Source organism: Rhamphochromis longiceps, linkage group LG18, assembly GCF_057381845.1.
Source record: "Rhamphochromis longiceps isolate RC_006_pf linkage group LG18, R_longiceps_female_GT1.1, whole genome shotgun sequence".
In the NCBI taxonomy this organism is placed as follows: domain Eukaryota; kingdom Metazoa; phylum Chordata; class Actinopteri; order Cichliformes; family Cichlidae; genus Rhamphochromis; species Rhamphochromis longiceps.
The window spans coordinates 37,169,695-37,195,767 of record NC_140574.1 but is presented as its reverse complement, the minus strand read 5'-3'; the positions used below and the strand labels follow the sequence as shown (position 1 = coordinate 37,195,767).

The 26,073-nt window shown below is 44.2% G+C and overlaps 4 non-coding genes across 4 annotated transcripts; all 4 read left to right on the top strand.

Moving 5' to 3' along the window:
• The first annotated feature begins 6,675 nt into the window (after positions 1 to 6,675).
• trnap-cgg (transfer RNA proline (anticodon CGG)) lies at positions 6,676 to 6,747 on the top strand. The gene has a single exon. It is a non-coding gene; the product is annotated as a tRNA-Pro (tRNA).
• Positions 6,748 to 8,181: 1,434 nt separating this feature from the next.
• Positions 8,182 to 8,253, top strand: trnap-agg (transfer RNA proline (anticodon AGG)). The gene has a single exon. It is a non-coding gene; the product is annotated as a tRNA-Pro (tRNA).
• An 890-nt stretch (positions 8,254 to 9,143) lies between these two features.
• trnap-cgg (transfer RNA proline (anticodon CGG)) lies at positions 9,144 to 9,215 on the top strand. The gene has a single exon. It is a non-coding gene; the product is annotated as a tRNA-Pro (tRNA).
• A 1,434-nt stretch (positions 9,216 to 10,649) lies between these two features.
• trnap-agg (transfer RNA proline (anticodon AGG)) lies at positions 10,650 to 10,721 on the top strand. The gene has a single exon. It is a non-coding gene; the product is annotated as a tRNA-Pro (tRNA).
• Positions 10,722 to 26,073: the final 15,352 nt, after the last annotated feature.

The following is a 26,073-nucleotide window of genomic DNA, read 5'->3' as shown; positions in this document are numbered from 1 at the left end:
TAAGTTCACTATTTTGTCATGTGTTGAGAAAAACACAGATTTTAAAATTACATGGTCTAATATTTACATTTAGCATAACTGCAACATTATTTTTTCGTTTTGTTTTTTTTAAAGACTCGAAAGGACTTGAAATTCAAAGTTTCAGACTTGTGACTTGACTCGGACTTTTACACCAGTGACTTGAGACTCGACTCTGACTTGCCTGACATTACTTGAGACTTGACTTGAGACTTGAGGATAAAGACTTGAGACTTACTTGAGACTTGCAAAACAATGACTTGGTCCCACCTCTGGTAGAAAGTCAGCAACAGGTTGAGGTCCAGTTTGTACTTCGTGAGGACCATCAGGAAGTACAGCAGCTGTTGGACCTTCTTGATGACCGCTGTGATGTTGTCTGTCCAGGAGATGTCAGCGGAGATGAGGACACCAAAGAACCAGAAGGTGTGGACCCTCTCCACACAGTTTTAGATTTGAGTGAGTTAGAATATAACTTAAAACTGGACTGAGATGCTTGTAAAGCTCCTGAGGCAGCAGCTACCTACCTATTTAGTGTCGAGCTTGGAAACTCCACCATGCTTAACAAACACAAGTACAGCTTTAAAGCTGATTACATTGATTACTTTCATTTTCATATTTCTGTGAATACACTTTTTTTTTTACAGTATTTCATAAAGCACTCAGTTGAATGAACAGTACAGATAGCGATTCACTAGTTATAATTACAAACCCTTTTAAAGATGCATCTTTAGTCCACATTCAATGAAGAGAAGTGTAACTGCATTTTGTCAAGGGTGGGTGAATTACGGTGGCCCTGAGAGGCCCAACGGACTACAACTTAAGAAAACACAAGCAATAAGAAAAACGCTGCAAAGTGCACAAAACACAACTGATATAGGAAAAAACAGATTTCCAATAGCACAAAGGAAGTGTTTCTGGGGAGACAATAACCAGATGGACCAGTTGCAGGAACCAAAACATTTGCGCTGGGAGACACATAAAAGAAGGGGAGGATCTATCGGTTTTGTGAGGAAAGAAAAGATGAGAGGTAAGTGTGTTAGCCTGACTATTAGCCTAAAAATCTGTCATCAGTATTATATGAATCATGATAAAACACACCTGCCATGTTTGGGTTCCTGCAACTGGTCCGTCGGCTTATTGTCTTTGTCACAGAAAAGAACATACCATTCAAATTATTGAGCAGGTATGGCAAATACCTTATTCTGAGACAGCCTTCATTGGCAGACAGTAGCAGAAGTCAAGAGCTGAGATGAATAATCAAGCGAAATACACATGACTTAAAGAGGCATACAGTTCCTCACCTCTCCCTCCCCTGGGCAGATCTGATCACAACCTGGTGCACCTTGTCCCTGTGTATGAGCCCTTAGTGCGCAGGGAGCCACCAGCCATCAGTGACTTTATCAGGTGGTATACCTGATAAAGTCACTGATTCAATTCCACAGATAAACTTTGACTATAAATTACACTAATTCATGTAACATGGTAGTGAAAAAACTTAAAACCCTTAACGCCGATAAGTTATTGTGATGGATTGGGTCTATGCAGGTCAGGCTTTGGGAAATACACCTCATGACTCTTAGAATCTAAAAGGTCATTCACCTGCGCAGGTAGCTTAAGTGCTTTACAATTCCAGCAGATTCTGATCGAATCAGGAATACATGGGCTGAAGACCTTGGTGTCCCTCTATCTGAGGACCAATGGTCAAACTTGTCATGGCTAGACGGTCCTCACCGATCGTCTTGCCAATTTGTTGTGGTGTTTGTGTGTACTGTGTCGTGTTCTCCTCTCCATCCTGTGCATGTGTTTTTCTGCTGGAACATGTACTTCCGGAAGCCATGGCACGGAACGGCAGTTGACCGGAGGGGAGTGTCCTGAGCTAGAATCATCGCACCTGTGCAGAATTACCTTGCCAGCGCAGACCTATTTAACGGGGCGGTTGAGTCACAACCAACGCTGGAACGTTGAACTAAACCGGGTAGCGTAGTCATGATTAGCATACCCGGTTTGTGAAGGAGAAGGACGTTTTCGTTATTGAGCGTGTGTTTTTTCTCATCTGCCTCCAGGGTTCAGGGATTGGAGGAGGAGCCGGCACCAGGAGTTGTTGTGGATTATTACTGCACTGTCACCGTGAGGAGAGGTCGCCGTATCACTGCACTGCCCTTTTTGGATTATAGACTCGAACTGTTAACTCACATTTTCACTGTAAATAAATCCACTGTCATTCTGCAAGGAGTCTCGCACCTGAGTCCTTTAATCCAATTCACCATGACAAAACTGTTGGTCCAGCATTCAGAAAGGCTCAATAAATGCCAGATACAAACTAATCCAGTTTAAAGTCATTCACAGACTACTTTTTCTAAACTCAAACTTAACCAGACTGAGAGTCCTGTGTGATAGATGTAACGCTGATGAAGGTTCCCCTGCACATCTATTTTGGCACTGCCCAGTCTTGAATGCTTTTTGGTGCCAGATTTTTACAAGGTTTTCAAACCAATTTAGGAAAAAAGTACCACTTGATGGTACACTGGCTATACTTGGATCTTCTGCCTCAATTGTTCACAAGATTCAAGATCTCTGCTAGGGTGCAGACACACAGCTTGGCAGGTCCTGTGCTTTTGCCAAAAAAACCCACCTAAAAAACATCTAAAACCCCCTGGATCTTGACATTAACTTGTCTTTTTGTTTTTATACATTTTTATATTCTGTGGAGTTCGACATGTCCAAGAAAGCTGGATAATTATACCACTTTCCCAGCCAAATGTAGTCAACATCTTTTGTTCACAAGATTCTTGGATTTTGGTCATGCTAGACCACCCCCAGGTAAACATGAACAATCAAATATACCACAACTGTCGCTGGAGATTCTGAAACTTGTTCTGATGCTACTTTTGGCTGGTGATATAGAACTAAATCCTGGACCTAATTCAAACATCAGTGATTTGGACTGGCTACAACTAATTAGCCTAGTTAGCCTATGGGCACAGCTATCTCTGCATTGCTTTCCACCTCAACTAACTGTGCTCCAACCACCGTCCCAGTTAGTAAGGCTACATCTGCAGCTAATAGTGTTTGCGCCCCTGTTGTCCGGGCCTCCACTTCTGCTGTTTGGGTTACCACCTCAGCTGCCTGAGCCTCCGCCTCAGTTGCCTGGGTTTCTGCCTCAGCTGCCTGGGCCTCCATTTCAGCTGCCTGGGTCTCCACCTCAGCTGCTCAGTCCTCCACCTTGGCTGCCTGGGTTTCAATCTCGGCTGCCTGGGTCTCCACCTCGGCTGCCTGGGCCCCCATCTCGGCTGCCTGGGCCCCCATCTCGGCTGCCTGGGCCCCCACCTGCTGTACCCAAACTACAGTCTCCGGTAAAGGGTTTCTCATCATTAAATGCTCATAGCATTGTCAACAAAAGGACAAGAAATCCTGCTATTAAAATTTACAGAGGAACAAAGATCTGCAAGACATTTAAGCAGGCTAAAGTAATCTGGGACACTAAAAATAAACCAAAGGGGCTTCTATGTGGACACATTAACATTCGCAGTATGTTACCAAAGCATGAGCAGCTGGAGCATTTTCTAAGCAATTCCAATATTTCTATTTTGGGTATCTCTGAATCTTGGCTCACAAGTTCTTCTCCTGAGTCTGCGGTTGTCTTTCCAGAGTGCACAGTATTCAGAAGGGATAGAATTGGAACAAGAGGAGGAGGAATATTTGTGCATGTAAAAAAACACCTGGATTGCTCTTTACTTACTTACTTACTTTACTCAAAGTAGAACATATTTCTGTTAAAATCACTCTTTCCACAGAAATGTCATTTACGTTGATCTGTTTATATCGCCCTCCTTCCGCAAAGAATATTTTTTATGAATAGCTACAGATATTACTTAAATATCATACTATAAATAATAAGTCTAATGAAATAATTGTAATGGGAGATTTTAATGTCAACTGGGACTGTGAAAAGGACATAAAAACACCCAAGGACATAATGGAGACTTTGAACTTTACTCAACACATTGAACAACCCACAAGAATAACGAGACTGTGGCGGAGGTGTGGTCCTGGGCGCGGCTGCAGGGGAGGAGTGGTGCAGTGGGCTCAATGGGGCGGTGCTGGAGATGCCGGTGAGAACAGCTGATGGCGATTTGGACTGATGATGGTTTCCTTCCCTTTTTATAGTGAGACGGAGAGGAGACTGAGGGAAATCAGCTGGGACCGACAGCTGTCAGACTGTGTTCAGTCATAACCTGGGAAAATTGTAAATAAATGTGGAACCTGGTGATAAAGACCTGTGTGTGTGTGTACCTGTGTATAGTGCATTTCACAGAGACACTCTAAAACTAAAATAGATGTCAATTATCCTTGGGTCAGAGGAACTTGGCCAGACATTCAATTAGATCTTCCAGCCTGGGTAGAGGAAACGCATCAAAGTCACACTGTGCATTTACCTTTCTGAAGTCATTGCAGAATTGGATGCTGTCATCTTTCTTCACCATCTTCTCAATAGGATTGCTCCTATCACTGGTTGAGGGCTCAATAACCCCCAACTCGAACATCAGAGCTACCCCCTTTTCCAAAACTTTTCCAATTTTTTTAATCCTGTACATTGTCTGCCTTTCAGGAAGATACCATGCTCCGTAAGGTTTGTCGCCCCAGGGTTCTCCTGAAAAAGATGTTGTGGAATAATGGCACGCAATTCTTCCTGCTGAGTTACAGAGAGATGGAAAGGTCAAGAGAAACAAAGTTAAGCCCAACACGTGTAGATTCCTCCTCAGCCATCCCGGGTTTTCCATTTATTTAGCAGATTGATCATCATCATCATCATCATCATCATCGTTTATTTGTATAGCACTTTAAGAACACACCAGGCAGACCAAAGTGCTGAACAACACAGATCAAAACAACTACCAAATTAAAAATACCATCAAATAAATAAGAAGGTGTCAGTTTCCTACAGAGTTAAAAGCCAGGGAATAAAAATAGGTTTTCAATCTGGACTTAAAGACCTGCACTGATAACGCTTGTCTAATATGGAGGGGAAGGTTATTCCAGAGCATCGTGTGGCTTCAGCAAATCAGATAAGTAGACAGGAGCCAGACCGTTTAAAGATTTAAAAACCAATAATAGGACTTTAAAGATCGAGCTGAGTCAAGTTAAGCCAAGCTAGGTAGGTGCAAGTGGAAAAGGGCTATTAGAGATCACAAAGTCTGATCGAAATTGAGGCCATTCAATTTCGGTGTAAAGACGTTAAACTACATATGTGAAGGTCTCATAATGGTTTGACCTCTGCTGATAATTACCCACACCTTTTTTCCACCCCTTGGCTCATGTGATGTGTTTCATAGTTGGTCAACGACCCTGGTAAAGACAACCCGCTCTGGGTTTTAAATACCTGGGACTCTCCAACGTTTAGTTTTAGATCTAACGAAGGTTCTCAGAGGAGAGGTGAAAGGTCTTCAAGGCACTTAGAGAATTCCAGCTGCTTTCTTTCAAAGCTCATCAGACTACCATGACGTGGATGACTGGGAACCCTTTTTTCTCATTCACTGTGTGCAGTCCCTCTGGAGTCATCCCTGTTGGAGCTTGTCAGTAGCAAAGGCCTGAAGGTACAAAAATGAATACTGAAGAGAGCTTAAAAACATTCCTGCTTGAATTTGAAGGCCGATTTAAGTCTATCCTTTCAGAGTTGCAGACTTAAACGCAGGCTTCCTGTGGCTCGTTGGTCTAGGCGTATGATTCTCGCTTTGGGTGCGAGAGGTCCCGGGTTCAAATCCCAGACGAGCCCCCTTAAATTCACAACCTCTTAGCTTCATGGAATTCTTTGGTAAGACACATTCCTTCTGGGGCATTGTAAATGTGTTGTGTGCCAAACCTTTCAATGTTATGTGTGACACCAATTTGTCTTTCTAAAATAACGTTTTTGATTTTGTGAAAGAGTCACTCTCATGACTCATTGAGTGATGCCATTGACTGCACAGTCCCTGCCACGCAATCTGTATATGTCACATTTTGAGATTGCCTTGGAAACCTTACTGGGCAGGTACTAAAAAAATACCTGTAACCAGGTACTATCACCTAATGGAAACTTTAAAGATCGGGCTGAGTCAAGTTAAGCCAAGCTAGGTAGGTGCAAGTGGAAAAGCGCTATTAGAGATCACAAAGTCTGATCGAAATTGAGGCCATTCAATTTCGGTGTAAAGACGTTAAACTACATATGTGAAGGTCTCATAATGGTTTGACCTCTGCTGATAATTACCCACACCTTTTTTCCACCCCTTGGCTCATGTGATGTGTTTCATAGTTGGTCAACGACCCTGGTAAAGACAACCCGCTCTGGGTTTTAAATACCTGGGACTCTCCAACGTTTAGTTTTAGATCTAACGAAGGTTCTCAGAGGAGAGGTGAAAGGTCTTCAAGGCACTTAGAGAATTCCAGCTGCTTTCTTTCAAAGCTCATCAGACTACCATGACGTGGATGACTGGGAACCCTTTTTTCTCATTCACTGTGTGCAGTCCCTCTGGAGTCATCCCTGTTGGAGCTTGTCAGTAGCAAAGGCCTGAAGGTACAAAAATGAATACTGAAGAGAGCTTAACACCATTCCTGCGTGAATTTGAAGGCCGATATAAGTCTATCCTTTCAGAGTTGCAGACTTAAACGCAGGCCTCCTGTGGCTCGTTGGTCTAGGCGTATGATTCTCGCTTCGGGTGCGAGAGGTCCCGGGTTCAAATCCCGGACGAGCCCCCTTAAACTCACAAGCTCTTAGCTTCATGGAATTCTTTGCAAAGACACATTCCTTCTGGGGCATTGTAAATGTGTTGGCTGCCAAACCTTTCAATGTGATGTGTGACACCAATTTGTCTTTCTAAAATAACGTTTTTGATTTTGTGAAAGAGTCACTCTCATGACTCATTGAGTGATGCCATTGACTGCACAGTCCCTGCCACGCAATCTGTATATGTCACATTTTGAGATTGCCTTGGAAACCTTACTGGGCAGGTACTACAATATACCTATTACCAGGTACTATCACCTAATGGAAACTCTAAAGATCGAGCTGAGTCAAGTTAAGCCAAGCTAGGTAGGTGCAAGTGGAAAAGCGCTATTAGAGATCACAAAGTCTGATCGAAATTGAGGCCATTCAATTTCGGTGTAAAGACGTTAAACTACATATGTGAAGGTCTCATAATGGTTTGACTTCTGCTGATAATTACCCACACCTTTTTTCCACCCCTTGGCTCATGTGATGTGTTTCATAGTTGGTCAACGACCCTGGTAAAGACAACCCGCTCTGGGTTTTAAATACCTGGGACTCTCCAACGTTTAGTTTTAGATCTAACGAAGGTTCTCAGAGGAGAGGTGAAAAGTCTTCAATGCACTTAGAGAATTCCAGCTGCTTTCTTTCAAAGCTCATCAGACTACCATGACGTGGATGACTGGGAACCCTTTTTTCTCATTTACTGTGTGCAGTCCCTCTGGAGTCATCCCTGTTGGAGCTTGTCAGTAGCAAAGTCCTGAAAGTACAAAAAGGAATACTGAAGAGAGCTTAACACCATTCCTGCTTGAATTTGAAGGCCGATTTAAGTCTATCCTTTCAGAGTTGAAGAGTTAAGGACATGCTACCTGTGGATCGTTGTTCTAGGCGTATGATTCTCGCTTTGGGTGCGAGAGGTCCCGGGTTTAAATCCCGGACGAGCCCCCTTAAAATCACAGACTCTTACCTTCATGGAATTCTTTGGTAAGACACATTCCTTCTCGGGCATTTTAAATGTGTTGTGTGCCAAACCTTTCAATGTTATATGTTTCATAGTTGGTCAACGACCCTGGTAAAGACAACCCCCTCTGGGGTTTAAATACCTGGGACTCTCCAACGTTTAGTTTTAGATCTAACGAAGGTTCTCAGAGGAGAGGTGAAAGGTCTTCAAGGCACTTAGAGAATTCCAGCTGCTTTCTTTCAAAGCTCATCAGACTACCATGACGTGGATGACTGGGAACCCTTTTTTCTCATTCACTGTGTGCAGTCCCTCTGGAGTCGTCCCTGTTGGAGCTTGTCAGTAGCAAAGGCCTGAAGGTACAAAAATGAATACTGAAGAGAGCTTAAAAACATTCCTGCTTGAATTTGAAGGCCGATTTAAGTCTATCCTTTCAGAGTTGCAGACTTAAGCGCAGGCTTCCTGTGGCTCGTTGGTCTAGGCGTATGATTCTCGCTTAGGGTGCGAGAGGTCCCGGGTTCAAATCCCGGACGAGCCCCCTTAAAAGCAGAAGCTCTTAGCTTCATGGAATTCTTTGGTAAGACACATTCCTTCTGGGGCATTGTAAAAGTGTTGTGTGCCAAACCTTTCAATGTTATGTGTGACACCAATTTGTCTTTCTAAAATAACGTTTTTGATTTTGTGAAAGAGTCACTCTCATGACCCATTGAGTGATGCCATTCACTGCACAGTCCCTGCCATGCAATCTGTATATGTCACATTTTGAGATTGCCTTGGAAACCTTACTGGGCAGGTACTAAAATATACCTGTTACCAGGTACTATCACCTAATGGAAACTTTAAAGATCGAGCTGAGTCAAGTTAAGCCAAGCTAGGTAGGTGCAAGTGGAAAAGGGCTATTAGAGATCACAAAGTCTGATCGAAATTGAGGCCATTCAATTTCGGTGTAAAGACGTTAAACTACATATGTGAAGGTCTCATAATGGTTTCACCTGAAACCTCTGCTGATAATCACCCACGCCTTTTTTACACCCCTTGGCTCATGTGATGTGTTTCATAGTTGGTCAACGACCCTGGTAAAGACAACCCCCTCTGGGGTTTAAATACCTGGGACTCTCCAACGTTTAGTTTTAGATCTAACGAAGGTTCTCAGAGGAGAGGTGAAAGGTCTTCAAGGCACTTAGAGAATTCCAGCTGCTTTCTTTCAAAACTCATCAGACTACCATGACGTGGATGACTGGGAACCCTTTTTTCTCATTCACTGTGTGCAGTCCCTCTGGAGTCATCCCTGTTGGAGCTTGTCAGTAGCAAAGGCCTGAAGGTACAAAAATGAATACTGAAGAGAGCTTAACACCATTCCTGCGTGAATTTGAAGGCCGATATAAGTCTATCCTTTCAGAGTTGCAGACTTAAACGCAGGCCTCCTGTGGCTCGTTGGTCTAGGCGTATGATTCTCGCTTCGGGTGCGAGAGGTCCCGGGTTCAAATCCCGGACGAGCCCCCTTAAACTCACAAGCTCTTAGCTTCATGGAATTCTTTGCAAAGACACATTCCTTCTGGGGCATTGTAAATGTGTTGGCTGCCAAACCTTTCAATGTGATGTGTGACACCAATTTGTCTTTCTAAAATAACGTTTTTGATTTTGTGAAAGAGTCACTCTCATGACTCATTGAGTGATGCCATTGACTGCACAGTCCCTGCCACGCAATCTGTATATGTCACATTTTGAGATTGCCTTGGAAACCTTACTGGGCAGGTACTACAATATACCTATTACCAGGTACTATCACCTAATGGAAACTCTAAAGATCGAGCTGAGTCAAGTTAAGCCAAGCTAGGTAGGTGCAAGTGGAAAAGCGCTATTAGAGATCACAAAGTCTGATCGAAATTGAGGCCATTCAATTTCGGTGTAAAGACGTTAAACTACATATGTGAAGGTCTCATAATGGTTTGACTTCTGCTGATAATTACCCACACCTTTTTTCCACCCCTTGGCTCATGTGATGTGTTTCATAGTTGGTCAACGACCCTGGTAAAGACAACCCGCTCTGGGTTTTAAATACCTGGGACTCTCCAACGTTTAGTTTTAGATCTAACGAAGGTTCTCAGAGGAGAGGTGAAAAGTCTTCAATGCACTTAGAGAATTCCAGCTGCTTTCTTTCAAAGCTCATCAGACTACCATGACGTGGATGACTGGGAACCCTTTTTTCTCATTTACTGTGTGCAGTCCCTCTGGAGTCATCCCTGTTGGAGCTTGTCAGTAGCAAAGTCCTGAAAGTACAAAAAGGAATACTGAAGAGAGCTTAACACCATTCCTGCTTGAATTTGAAGGCCGATTTAAGTCTATCCTTTCAGAGTTGAAGAGTTAAGGACATGCTACCTGTGGATCGTTGTTCTAGGCGTATGATTCTCGCTTTGGGTGCGAGAGGTCCCGGGTTTAAATCCCGGACGAGCCCCCTTAAAATCACAGACTCTTACCTTCATGGAATTCTTTGGTAAGACACATTCCTTCTCGGGCATTTTAAATGTGTTGTGTGCCAAACCTTTCAATGTTATATGTTTCATAGTTGGTCAACGACCCTGGTAAAGACAACCCCCTCTGGGGTTTAAATACCTGGGACTCTCCAACGTTTAGTTTTAGATCTAACGAAGGTTCTCAGAGGAGAGGTGAAAGGTCTTCAAGGCACTTAGAGAATTCCAGCTGCTTTCTTTCAAAGCTCATCAGACTACCATGACGTGGATGACTGGGAACCCTTTTTTCTCATTCACTGTGTGCAGTCCCTCTGGAGTCGTCCCTGTTGGAGCTTGTCAGTAGCAAAGGCCTGAAGGTACAAAAATGAATACTGAAGAGAGCTTAAAAACATTCCTGCTTGAATTTGAAGGCCGATTTAAGTCTATCCTTTCAGAGTTGCAGACTTAAACGCAGGCTTCCTGTGGCTCGTTGGTCTAGGCGTATGATTCTCGCTTAGGGTGCGAGAGGTCCCGGGTTCAAATCCCGGACGAGCCCCCTTAAAAGCAGAAGCTCTTAGCTTCATGGAATTCTTTGGTAAGACACATTCCTTCTGGGGCATTGTAAAAGTGTTGTGTGCCAAACCTTTCAATGTTATGTGTGACACCAATTTGTCTTTCTAAAATAACGTTTTTGATTTTGTGAAAGAGTCACTCTCATGACCCATTGAGTGATGCCATTCACTGCACAGTCCCTGCCATGCAATCTGTATATGTCACATTTTGAGATTGCCTTGGAAACCTTACTGGGCAGGTACTAAAATATACCTGTTACCAGGTACTATCACCTAATGGAAACTTTAAAGATCGAGCTGAGTCAAGTTAAGCCAAGCTAGGTAGGTGCAAGTGGAAAAGGGCTATTAGAGATCACAAAGTCTGATCGAAATTGAGGCCATTCAATTTCGGTGTAAAGACGTTAAACTACATATGTGAAGGTCTCATAATGGTTTCACCTGAAACCTCTGCTGATAATCACCCACGCCTTTTTTCCACCCCTTGGCTCATGTGATGTGTTTCATAGTTGGTCAACGACCCTGGTAAAGACAACCCCCTCTGGGGTTTAAATACCTGGGACTCTCCAACGTTTAGTTTTAGATCTAACGAAGGTTCTCAGAGGAGAGGTGAAAGGTCTTCAAGGCACTTAGAGAATTCCAGCTGCTTTCTTTCAGAGCTCATCAGACTACCATGACGTGGATGACTGGGAACCCTTTTTTCTCATTCACTGTGTGCAGTCCCTCTGGAGTCATCCCTGTTGGAACTTGTCAGTAGCAAAGTCCTGAAGGTACAAAAATGAATACTGAAGAGAGCTTAAAAACATTCCTGCTTGAATTTGAAGGCCGATTTAAGTCTATCCTTTCAGAGTTGAAGAGTTAAGCACATGCTATCTGTGGCTCATTGGTCTAGGCGTATGATTCTCGCTTCGGGTGCGAGAGGTCCCGGGTTCAAATCCCGGACGAGCCCCCTTAAAATCACAACCTCTTAGCTTCATGGAATTCTTTGCAAAGACACATTCCTTCTGGGGCATTGTAAATGTGTTGTGTGCCAAACGACTCAATTTGTCTTTCTAAAATAACTTTTTTGATTTTGTGAAGGAGTCACTCTCATGACTCATTGAGTGATGCCATTGACTGCACAGTCCCTGCCACGCAATCTGTATATGTCACATTTTGAGATTGCCTTGGAAACCTTACTGGGCAGGTACTAAAAAAATACCTGTAACCAGGTACTATCACCTAATGGAAACTTTAAAACAAACCCTAAATTCAATGGGAAGCCAATGCAAGGAAGCCAGAACTGCAGTGATGTGATCGAATTTCCTACTACCGGTTAAAAATCGTGCCGCCGCATTTTGCACTAACTGCAAGCGTGACAAGGTGCCCGACCGAACCCCTGGTTTGGATTTCTTCTCTCTGGCATCTGGATCTCATAAGTTGTTTGCTAAATGGCGAGGTCCATATACTGTGCTAGGAAAGCTGAGTTCAAAAAATTTGTTTTCAGCAGTAAGAGTACCTGCTGTCCTCGGCTGACCAATCTCTCCCTTGCGGCCCTGTTGTAACAGGCCAACTGTCACTGCTGCACTTTCTTGCCTCTTCACCAATTTGGTGTTTTGCTCCATTTTCTCCCTCATCTGAAAAACGTAGTTCAACATGCTTGTCAGTTCTTTCCTCGGCCTCACCCAGGATTCCATGTGTAGTGAAAGATTTGACTGAAGCTGCTTGAAACTTTTTCACCAGCTGAGCAGCTTCCTGCGTTGACTTTGGAGCCCTTTGTTTCACCCACACCTGGAGTTCTGGAGTCAACGAGCAATAAAACTGCTCAACGATATGGCAACCTGCTCCTTGGTTTTTTTTTTTTGGATCCATTTGCCATACAGGTCCTTCAGTCGTTTCTAAACCTGTTTTGGACTTTCACTGAGCTGGATGTCAGGCTCCCGAAACACACATAGTGTTTAAAAATGACTGATAGTTGTACCATATTCAACACAAGTTAAAAAAATACCCAGAAAATTCTGATTTTTTGGAACTGAGATGTTCAATAACCCTTATTGGGTTATTATTAAATTCATGTTTCTTTTTCCTTTACCATGTTGTTTATGATATATTTTTATTAAATATTTATTATAGATTTTTTGTATCACATTTGATACAACTTTTTTTTGGCAACTTTTGTTCATTTTAGACAAAAAAAAGAGTTTTGTTGATAACATTTTGAAACGATGGCAAGTATTAATCATATTGATGAGATAGAGGTCTCAGAAACTCACGTAGCAAATATGATACCAAGTCATATCACATCATATGACCAAGATCTGGGAAATGGACTTAAATTTTTATTCAGTGTGACCTGAAATGAGGGACTGAGACCAAAAAATCAATAGCTCAGACTATTATAGGACCAGAAGTATTTTTGCAACCATACATTAGAGACTTCATTTTACAGATGGAGAAGCTGCAGCCATCTGTGATACTGTCTATGGTGATAAAAATCAATGCAGTCAAAATAAATGCATACGACGAGTAAGTATGTACAGTACTGTCCGAATATCCTTGTCCACCCTTCATTTCTTTATGTTTTGCTTCTAAGAATCAAGACTTTCTTTCATTTTTCAAAGTGAGCAATACTTTATCTTGCTTTTTGAGGACCTTTCAGTGTTGTTGGGGTTTTTTTGTTTTATGTTGTTTTGTTTGTGTTTTTATATCGGCTGCTTTTTCACTCCATTTCATTCCATTCATCAACCAATGAACCATCAACCAAGGAGGTTTAAACAGAAAGCAAGCCTTTTTATTGAGCTGATGGAAATATTACAGACAAAGGAGAAAGTTCAAAACATGAATAGGAACTAGCAAAAACCTGAACTGTGAATGACACTATGAAAACAGGAGCAGAGAGACATGAAGGAGGTTATTAGGAACTTGACAGATGCATAAGGAGAATGCAACAGATCATGTGACAGAACAGAAAGGGAGACAGGGACAACATGGTAAACAGAAAGTGGTGTGATGCCAGGAGCATTTCTACTCTCTCCAGCGGCTGCTCGCCACATCTGGAGTTCCTGAGCATTAAGTGCCGCCCTTTCTATCTGCCCCGTGAGTTCACCTCGGTCATCGCCACGGCGGTCTACATCCCACCCCAAGCGGACACAGGTATGGCTTTGTCCGAATTACATGATGTGCTGAGCTCGCTTCAAAACAAGGACCCGGGCGCAGCCCTCATTGTAGCAGGAGACTTTAACAAAGCGAACCTCAGACAAGTCATGCCAAACTTTTACCAGCATGTCTCGTGTCCAACGAGAGGGGATCGGATTTTGGATCACTGCTACACGCCATACAAGCAGGGCTACAAAGCTGTCTCACACCCGGCTTTTGGGAAGTCTGACCACAACGCCATCTTCCTCATTCCCCAGTATAAACAAAGCATACGGAGGGAAGAAGTAACCACGAGGGAGGTAAAACGGTGGACTGCCCAATCAGAAGCTATGCTACAGGACGCACTCAACGACGTAGACTGGGACATGTTCAGAGCATGCGCAGTCGACATCAACGAGTTTACGGAAGTAGCAGTATGCTTCGTCAATATGCTAGCGGAGGAGATTATCCCCACTGCGAGAGCCACCACATTCCCAAACCAGAAACCGTGGATGGACAGATCGATCCGCACTGCAGTAAACGCCAGGACCGCCTCCTACAACGCGGGTCTCGCCACTGGCGATATGAGCGCCTACAAAGCGGCCTCATACGGCGTGCGGCGCGCGGTGAGAGATGCCAAACGCAGGTACCGGGAACGTGTGGAGTCCCACTTCCACCAGGGCGACACACGGAGTATGTGGCACGGACTACGCACCATTACGGACTACAAAGCCAGGGACAGTGCGCCGATCAACGCCGACTCTGCATTCACCAACGAGCTGAATCGGTTCTACGCCCGTTTCGAGGTTAGCCAGGCGGCTAATGCTATCTACCGCCTGACTACCGAGGACAGTGACGTCATCAGCGAGAGACCGGTGACCAGCATCGCGGAGCATGACGTCCGAGCGGCACTGAGGAGAGTGAACACAAGGAAAGCGGCGGGGCCAGACGGCATCACCGGCCGTCTGCTGCGCTGCTGTGCTGACCAGCTAGCAGGTGTGTTCACTTACATCTTCAACGAGTCCCTGGCGAAGTCTGTGGTCCCCACATGCTTCAAAAGATCCACCATCATCCCTGTGCCCAAGAACAGCAAACCCTCATCCCTGAACGATTACCGGTCAGTTGCACTGACCTCGGTAGTAATGAAGGTGTTTGAGAGGCTGCTGAAGAACATCATCTCCTCCTCCATCCCAGACACCACAGATCCGCTGCAGTTCGCCTACAGATCCAACAGATCCACAGAGGATGCCATCGCCCACGTCCTACACACCACTCTCAGCCACGTGGACAAGAAACAGGGTAACTATGTGCGAATGCTGTTTTTTGATTACAGTTCAGCGTTTAACACAATAGTGCCCTGCAGACTGTTCACAAAGCTGAGGGATCTGGGACTTAACAGCCGTCTGTGTGCATGGGTGTTGGACTTCCTCACTGGCAGAACTCAGGTGGTGAGGGTGGGCAGGTGCTTCTCCAACAGCATCACCATCAACACAGGAGCACCTCAGGGATGTGTCCTCTCGCCACTGCTCTACTCCCTCTACACTTCAGACTGTGTGGCCACCCATGGCTCCAACACCATTGTGAAGTTTGCTGACGACACAGTGGTGTTGGGTGCCATCTCCAACAACGATGAGACGGCCTACATGGATGAAGTGAAGAATCTTGCATGGTGGTGCCAGGACAACCACCTCCAGCTGAACGTCAGCAAGACCAAGGAGCTGGTGGTGGACTTCAGAAGGGGTCAGCACAGAGACTACAAGCCCATTATCATCAATGGAGCTCCAGTGGAGAGGGTGCAGTCCTTCAAGTATCTTGGTGTCCACATCTCCTCAGACCTGACATGGGCTGCCCACATTCAGGTCCAGACCAAAAAGGCTAGGCAGCGCCTGTATCACCTACGACAACTGAGGAAGTTCAGGGTCTCTCCAAAGATCCTCAGGATTTTCTATACAGGCGCTGTGGAGAGCATCCTCACACAGAACATCACATCCTGGTATGGGAACAGCTGTGTGAAGGACCAAAAAGCTCTCCAGAGAGTGATCCGTACAGCAGAACGCTGCTGCAGGATTGCTCTCCCCCCGCTTCAGGACACCTACACCAGGAGATGCCGGACTAGAGCAGCGCAGATACTGAAGGACCCGTCCCATCCTGGCAACAAACTGTTCCAACTTCTGCAATCTGGTAGAAGGTTCCGCATCTTCCGGGCAAGGACAGAGAGACTCAAGAGGAGCTTCTATCCCCAAGCCATCCGTGCCCTAAACACACACACCCGCCCTCTCACATCATCTATAATTGACTGAGACAGGACTCTTCCAGACACTAAACCAAGGAACAATGTACATTTCAATTCCTTTAATTTTAAATATGTTTATATTGTCTATCCTGTAAAATAGTCAGATGTCTATTCATATTAATGTACAGAATTCACCTGCTTGCTGCTACTACTGCACATTCACCCAGTGTATATACTATATGTAGATATATATATATATATATATAGCTGGATAGCGTAGTGGTTAAACTACACGCCTTTGGAACAGAGGATCGCAAGTTCGATTCCTGCCTGGGGCGTCTGTATCCAGTAAGGGTCCTAAGGCTAGACCCCCTATGCTAAGCAAGCCTACCGCAGACATGAGCGAGACAGATAAATATGAAGGCATGCCGGCTCGGACGTCGCCCGGATCAACAAGGTCCGCGTCAGGTGTTGAGGAACCAGGGCACCCTGACGAAAAGTGGGCTACTGGAACAAGAAGGCATCGGTGGGCAAGGGACGAAAACAGGGCGTTGTTGGAATGCTACTACGCAAGTAACCCCGGCGGAAGGGGCTACATGAATAGGATGAGGGACCTATGGATTCTTCGATACCCAACATCCACAATGACGGCGAAACAACTAGTAGCTCAGTGTTCCAACATTCGAAAGAAGGGACTGCTCTCACAGCTAGAGATTGACGAGGTACAACACAAATGCTACGGCAAGGAGGAGTCAGGACGCCAGGTCAGGGGGGAGATATCATCACCCCCACCCGAGATTGGGTACATAGCCCCAAGTGCGATAGGAGAAGGATCGTTGAGTGCGAGAGGAGCTGACCTGAAAAATAGGATCATGGCCAAGCTTGAAACCTGGATCCCCCGTAGCTGGTTACCAAGATTACGTGAAGTACCCTCAGAAGGTCTGCTAGATGATGTTAATGCAGCACTACGGGCAATACCTACAACCACGATTACCGACACTAACAAGCTGATCTACAATACGGCAGCAGTGATCAGTGAGATGCTTGGCTACAAGTTGAACAGCCACAAGGGGCAGTACCCTCCATGGAGAAGGAGGCTAGAGGGCAAGATCAAAGTAGCACGGAGGGAGGTTAGCCAACTAACGGAGTTGCAGAAAGGTGCCTAAGAAATACAGCAAGCTGTCCATACCTGAGGCCTTGGAAACTGCCAAGCAAAGACTCACAGCCTTGGCCAGCCGCTTGAGGAGGTACACCAGAGAGATAGAAGGCAGGAGAATAAACCAGCTGTTCTCCACAGAACCAGCAAAGGTGTACTCTCAGTGGCAAGGGAACAATAAGAGAACAGCACCACCAAGGCTGGAGACGGCGCAATACTGGAAGAGCATATGGGAGAAGGATGCAACCCATAACGGCAATGCTCAGTGGCTAGTGGATCTGAGGGCAGACCACAGCGACCTCCCTGAACAGGGTCCAGTAACCATCACAGTGGCAGATATCCAAGAAAGGGTCTCCAGTATGAAGAGTTGGACAGGGCCCGACATGGTTCACGCCTACTGGCTGAAGAAGCTGACTGCACTCCACGAGCGTCTGGCAGCACAAATGAACCAGCTGCTAGTTAACGAGAGACACCCGGAATGGCTAACTGAAGGCCGGACGGTCCTGATCCCCAAGGACCCCAAGAAGGGACCGGTCCCCTCCAACTACCGACCAATAACCTGCCTCAGTACTACATGGAAGCTCCTGTCAGGCATCATATCGGCTAAGATGAACAGGCACATGGGTCAATACATGAGCGGGACACAGAAAGGAATTGGCAAGAATACCAGAGGTGCAAAACACCAGCTACTGGTAGACAGAACAATCAGCCGAGACTGCAAGACCAGACTGACCAACCTGTGCACTGCCTGGATTGATTACAAGAAGGCCTATGACTCAATGCCCCACAGCTGGATACTGGAATGCCTAGAATTGTACAAGATCAATGGGACCCTAAGAGCCTTCATCAGGAACTCAATGGGGATGTGGCGTACAACACTAGAGGCCAACTCCAAGCCCATAGCACAAGTTACCATCAAGTGCGGGATCTACCAAGGAGATGCTCTGTCCCCACTGCTGTTCTGCATAGGCCTGAACCCCCTCAGTGAGATCATTAACAAGACTGGCTACGGATACCGACTACGGAACGGAGCAGTTGTCAGCCACCTCCTGTACATGGATGACATCAAGCTGTATGCCAAGAGTGAACGAGACATCGATTCACTGATCCACACTACCAGGCTATACAGCAATGACATTGGAATGTCGTTCGGACTTGAGAAGTGTAGTTGGATGGTAACAAAGAGAGGGAAGGTAGTCAGAACTGAGGGGATTGAACTACCAGAAGGCAACATTGCAGACATAGAGGACAGTTACAAGTACCTGGGGATCCCGCAGGCAAATGGGAACCATGAAGAGGCCGCTAGAAAGGCTGCAACCACCAAGTACCTGCAGAGGGTCAGGCAAGTCCTGAGGAGTCAGCTGAATGGTAAGAACAAGATCCGGGCCATCAACACGTACGCCCTGCCCGTGATCAGGTACCCTGCTGGGGTAATAGGCTGGCCAAAGGAGGAGATAGAAGCCACTGACATAAAGACAAGAAAGCTCCTTACCATGCATGGAGGGTTTCACCCCAAGTCCAGCACCCTGAGGCTGTACGCTAAGCGGAAGGAAGGGGGCCGGGGACTGGTGAGTGTCAGCACCACAGTCCAGGATGAGACAAGGAACATCCAAGAATACATTGGGAAGATGGCCCCAACTGACCGAGTGCTCAGTGAATACCTCAGGCAGCAGAAACCCAAGAAAGAGGAGGGAGACGAGGAACCATCATGGAAGGACAGGCCCCTGCACGGTATGTACCACCGGCAGATAGAGGAGGTGGCTGATATCCAGAAATCCTACCAGTGGCTGGACAAAGCTGGACTGAAAGACAGCACAGAGGCACTAATCATGGCAGCACAAGAACAAGCTCTGAGTACAAGATCCATAGAGGCTGGGGTCTATCACACCAGGCAAGACCCCAGGTGCAGGCTGTGTAAAGATGCCCCAGAGACAATCCAGCACATAACAGCAGGGTGCAAGATGCTAGCAGGCAAGGCATACATGGAACGCCATAACCAAGTGGCCGGCATAGTGTACAGGAACATCTGTGCCGAGTATAACCTAGAAGTCCCGAGGTCAAAATGGGAGATGCCCCCAAGGGTGGTGGAGAATGACCGAGCTAAGATCCTGTGGGACTTCCAGATACAGACGGACAAAATGGTGGTGGCTAACCAACCGGACATAGTGGTGGTAGACAAACAGAAGAAGACGGCCGTAGTGATCGATGTAGCGGTTCCGAATGACAGCAATATCAGGAAGAAGGAACACGAGAAGCTGGAGAAATACCAAGGGCTCAGAGAAGAGCTCGAGAGGATGTGGAGGGTGAAGGTAACGGTGGTCCCCGTGGTAATCGGAGCACTAGGTGCGGTGACTCCCAAGCTAGGCGAGTGGCTCCAGCAGATCCCGGGAATAACATCGGAGATCTCTGTCCAGAAGAGCGCAGTCCTGGGAACAGCTAAGATACTGCGCAGGACCCTCAAGGTCCCAGGCCTCTGGTAGAGGACCCGAGCTTGAAGGATAAACCGCCCGCAGGGGCGCGCTGGGTGTTTTTATATATATATATATATATATATATATATTATGGAATGCCCTTTAGGAAAATATTATATATATATATTCCAACCAAAGTCTGAATATATAGAATGAAACTTGAATATATAGAATGATCTTCTGAATATATAGAATGAAACTTGAATATATAGAATGATCTTTTGAATATATAGAATGAAGCTTGAATATATAGTCAAGTCAAGTCAAGTTTATTTATAGAGCACATTTAAAAACAACCAAGGCTGACCAAAGTGCTGTACAGTAAATACAGATAAAATACAATAGAACACAATTTCGTAATAACACCTCGCTGATAAAAATAAAATAAAAATATATAAAACAAATAAATTAAACCTTTCTAAAAGCCAATGAAAAGAGATGAGTTTTAAGAGCGGTTTTAAAAGTTTCTAGGCTTTTGGAGAGTCTGACGTGAGGAGGTAAACTGTTCCACAGTCTGGGTGCAGCCACAGCAAACGCCCTCTCTCCCTTTGTCTTTAATTTATACCTGGGAACATCTAAAAGCATCAGGTCGGCTGACCTCAAAGATCTCCTGGGGCGATAAGTACTAAGGAGTTCTGACAGGTAAGAAGGTGCAGTGCCATTTAAAACCTTAAAAGCCAGCAATAAGATTTTAAAATCAATCCTAAAGGCAACTGGGAGCCAGTGGAGAGAGCAGAGAACCGGAGTGATGTGGTCTCTTTTTTTTGAACCGGTCAACAGGCGAGCGGCAGCGTTCTGCACCAGTTGAAGGCGATGTAGACAGGAACGATCTAGGCCAGCATAGAGGGAATTGCAGTAGTCTAGCCGTGAAGTAATAAAAGCATGGACCACTCTTTCTAGATCGTTCCTGCAAAGGTAAGACTTGACTTTGGCTAAAATCCGCAAATGATAAAAAGATCCCTTAACTACAGAGCTGATTTGTTTATCAAGTTTAAAAGCATTGTCAAAAATAACACCAAGACTCTTAATGGAAGAAGTGCAATCGGAGGTTAGGGGTCCCAAAAAGTCAAGAGAGAAGTTGGGATCTTTAGGAAGCCCAAACACAATGACTTCAGTTTTGCTTTCATTAAGGTGTAAGAAGTTAAGAGTCATCCAAGTCTTAATGTCAGACAAGCAGGAGAGTAGCGGCTGCAAAGAAACATTGCAGTTCAACCTCAGAGGGAGGTAGATCTGAATATCATCGGCAAAGATGTGGAAGGACACATTATGTTTACGGAGCACATCACCCAGAGGGAGCAAGTACAGAATAAACAACAGGGGGCCTAGTATGGACCCCTGAGGTACGCCACAGGTTAAAGGAGCTCTGGGAGATGACAGTTCACCAAGGTGAACAGAAAAACTCCTATTATTCAAATAGGACTGGAAAAACTTTAAGACAGTGCCCTTTAAACCGACACAATGTTGAAGGCGGGATAGCAGTATGTTGTGATCAACAGTGTCGAAGGCTGCTGTCAGGTCCAGGGTTACTAAGACAGCAGCACAACCAGAGTCAACAGTTAAAAGCAAATCATTAAAAACTCTCAGAAGGGCGGTTTCTGTGCTATGCCGAGCTCTAAAACCAGACTGGAACTTCTCATAGAGATTGTTGTTGTCAAGAAATAGCTGGAGCTGCGTGAGGGCGGCTCGTTCCAGTACTTTGGACAGAAAAGGGAGGTTGGAAATGGGCCTATAGTTAGAGAGTAGGGATGGATCTAGATTAGGCTTTTTAAGGAGAGGTTGAACAACAGCGTGCTTGAAGGGTGTTGGAAAACAACCAGAACTGAGGCAGGCATTGATCAGGACCAGAAGGAAAGGTCCGACTGAGTCCAGAACCTGCTTCAGAAGCCGAGAGGGGATAGCATCGGTGGAACAGTTGGTAGTCTTAACCTTGCAGACTATTTCATGCAGCTGAGAGAGAGAGATTGGTTCGAACTGATTAAAGGCAGAATGGCACAAAGACAAAACACAGGGATTGGAAGGTGAAGATGGAATGACAGACTGCAGGGAGGAAATCTTGTTTACAAAGAACTTTAGAAAGTCATTACAGAGGGTGGCAGAAGGTGTGAGGCTGGTGGATATGTAAGGATTTACAATGGAATTTAAAACACGAAACAGAGTCTGAGGTTTATGGACACTACTGCTAACCAGGTTTGATATGTAGGAGGACTTGGCCTCTTTAACGGCTTTCTGATAGGTTGAAAGAGAGTCTCTGAGGATATTAAAAGAAATGTGCAGCTTGTCCTTTTTCCATTTTCTCTCAGCACACCTACAGGTGCGCCTGAGAGCACGAACAGAGTCTGTAATCCAGGGTTCAGCGTGAGCTTTGGGACGGAGTGTTTTTAGGGGAGCGATGAGGTCCAAAATAGAAGTACATGTTGAGTTGAAAAGAGCAGTTAAATCTTCTGCACACAAGGAATCAATCCAGTCCACCGTGGAGAGCTCAGAGTTGCTAAAAGCAGCAGAAAACTGAGATGGTACATGGGTATTGATGATCCGGTGACGGCGTGAAGGAGGTTTAACTGCAGCATCAGAACAATGTGCAGTGGCAGAAAATAGAACAGGAAAATGATCGGAGATACACGCACTCTCACAAATTTCAGAGATGTGGATACCCAAGCCGTGAGACATGACAAGGTCCAAAGTGTGACCCTTCTCATGTGTGGAGCCAGACACACACTGAGTAAGGTTGAAGGAATCCAACAGTGAAACAAAGTCTCTAACCAGGGGTTTAGATGGACAGCACACATGAATATTAAGGTCACCAACAATAAGAAAATGATCGAAATCTACTGAAAGCCCTGAAAGGAATTCCCCAAACTCACTGATAAAGTCCTTGTTAAATTTGGGAGGACGATATACCACTGCAATCAGTAACGGAGTGGATGAGTTTAGTTTAAAAAGCTGTAGTTCAAAGCTGGAAAAAGAGGAAAAAGAAATCTGATGGCAGTCATAAACAGATTTAAAAACACAGGCGAGGCCTCCGCCTTTGCCAGAGGACCTGGGAGTGTTTAAAAAACAACAGCCTGGAGGAAGAAGCTCAGAGAAAGCCAGAGTCTCACCAGCGCGTAACCAGGTCTCCGTCAGGAACATAAAATCCAAGTCGTAAGAAGAGAAAAAATCCTTGAGCAGAAACGTCTTATTGGAGAGGGATCGAGTGTTGATCAAAGCCATAGATAAGGTGAGATCAGTAGCTGTCATCGGGGTTGATATGCGGGTGAGTGGGCGTAGGTTAGAGTTTGTAGCACCAAATCTGCGGATCCGTGGCTGTAGGAGAGCCGATGACCGAGGACCCGGAACGGAAACAGCGAGCGACGGACCCGGAGAGTCACGCAGGAAGGGAGCAAACACCAGGCGTGGGCCGGAGATGGCAGAGAGTCGCCTACCAGAGGAGAACGCCGCCGCCGGCATGGCGAGGAGTGAGCCAGATGACCGAGGGAGGCGCGGGCCAAGAAGCGGGCCTACCGGTAAAGCCGGAGCAACAGCAGGCGGAGTTTGAGAGACGGTTTTCACCCAGGGTCCTCTGGGCTGGAGTGAGCCCCTCACCGCAGCAGAGTAGCAGAAACCCATCTGAGCGAGGGGAGGATCAGCCAGGCAGGAGAGTGATAGAAATGCCTTTGTGCGAGCCAGGAGACCACTTCGCTTCCCTCGTCTTCTCCAACGTTTTTTCCGGTGTAGCTTGGGAGGGAGGAACCAGGTGCGACATAGGTAAGGTGGAATACCATCGAACAGTGGAGGCACACCGCTTGTTTGTCCATCAAAGACAGAGGACAAAGGCGCTGACACTGCTGAGTCTCGAATAATAAAGAGAGTTTGCCGGTCATAAGTCCGGAGCGAGTTGATTTCCACAGTTAAGGCAAAGAACAGCAAACAAAAAACCAAAAAACAGGAGGAGGAGTGACGGCGAGCCGAACATACTGGCGCCATCTTGTCCAGGTTCCATTCCTGATATAGAATGAAACTTGAATATATAGAATGATCTTCTGAACATATAGAATGAAACTTGAATATATAGAATGATCTTTTGAATATATAGAATGATCTTTTGAATATATAGAATGAAACTTGAATATATAGAATGATCTTTTGAATATATAGAATGAAACTTGAATATATAGAATGATCTTTTGAATATATAGAATGAAACTTGAATATATAGAATGATCTTTTGAATATATAGAATGAAACTTGAATATATAGAATGATCTTTTGAATATATAGAATGAAACTTGAATATATAGAATGATCTTTTGAATATATAGAATGATCTTTTGAATATATAGAATGAAACTTGAATATATAGAATGATCTTTTGAATATATAGAATGAAACTTGAATATATAGAATGATCTTTTGAATATATAGAATGATCTTTTGAATATATAGAATGATCTTTTGAATATATAGAATGAAACTTGAATATATAGAATGATCTTTTGAATATATAGAATGTATGAACCTCTTTTTTAGAGATGATGTGTTTCTGAATTCTCTGCCTTTACAAAATGGCATCAGCTGAACTATTTCAGTACTTTTTAGAGCTTGACAACTGTTTTGCGACAGCTGTTCAAATTGCAAATTTCCATAGTCCACTAGTTGTATCCTGTGGTTGTACAGTGTTCCAACATTTACTGACAACATTTGAGATATGACCATCCAACTAAACCCCAAGTCTCGCATGTCAGTCAGCTGAGTAGCTGGTATGTTGTACCTAAAAGAGAAACAAAAGAAGAAATATGTTAACTTATTTCTTGCATTCATTATCTTGTTTGCCATCTCTTGACTCTTTCAAGTGCCATACACATTATGAATGAATTTGTTTCCATTTTTATCACTTACCTTGACCTTCCTCTTTGAGATGTAGAATGATATAATGAGCCCATAACATGTGCTTCAGCTTCTGCTCGAAGTGTTAGCTCAGTTGACATCTCCATCAGTGATTGATAAATTCCCTCAAGAAGTGTGCATAATCTTCTCCCAGAAACATTTTGTTGAACATTATTCATGAGCACTAGAAATGTTGCAATAATGAAAACGTGTTCTTCAAGGTGACGTAGTATAAATTCAAATTATTTCTACCATTTGCAGTTTGAACAGCTGTCGCAAAACAGTTGTCAAGCTCTAAAAAGTACTGAAATAGTTCAGCTGATGCCATTTTGTAAAGGCAGAGAATTCAGAAACACATCATCTCTAAAAATGAGGTTCATACATTCTATATATTCAAGTTTCATTCTATATATTCAAGTTTCATTCTATATATTCAAGTTTCATTCTATATATTCAAAAGATCATTCTATATATTCAAGTTTCATTCTATATATTCAAAAGATCATTCTATATATTCAAGTTTCATTCTATATATTCAAGTTTCATTCTATATTTTCAAAAGATCATTCTATATATTCAGACTTTGGTTGGAATATATATATAATATTTTCCTAAAGGGCATTCCATTATATATATATATATATATATATATATATATATATATATATATATATAATGTTTTTCCTCTACACCCCCCCCCCCCCCCCCCCCCAATTTTTTTGCACATGTCGAGGAGCGTGTCAGGCTACATTTCACTGTGTGTTATACTTGTATAACTATGCATGTGACAAATAAAGAACCTTGAACCTTGAACCTTGAACATAAACACAGGAAGGTGATAGGGGAAGTGGAGACAGCTGAGAACAAAGTAGAGATAAATCAGGAGTAACGAGACATGAGAAGCAAAAGAGAAAATAACACATGACACGAGGGAGTATGCAATAAAAACAAGAATCATCAGAACACTGGGATGAGAACTAAGACACACTACAGTTTTTTTTTATTGGTTTGGTGCAGTTTTCACAAGCAATTGGTACATTTTCAAAACTCTTAGTACTTATATCACAACAGATCATCAAAAGTGCACCTTTTTCAAACATTTCAGCATATTTTCAATTGTGTTAGTACAATACACATAATGACAAAATATCATTTTCACTACACAAAATAAGTGTTTCATCTAAATAAATGTTTCGTTCACAGTTACTGCCTTTCATAATGTTGTCACTATAAAATTTTTGATTTGCATCTCTTATTATTCAGTTTAATACATTTTTCTGTCATTTAATTCAACCGATCTTAATGTTTAATCAATGAATCATTCATTATGTCCATGGATTTTCAACTTGACTGATTGTTGTCTGGTCATTTGTAAGTTCCTTTTGAGAGGAACAATGTCCAGGTGAAACAACTGCGTTCAGAATATATTCAGGTACAACACTAAACTGGCATGCAATTACTGTAACAGAGGGTGATGGAGCTGGACGCTGCTGTGAATCATC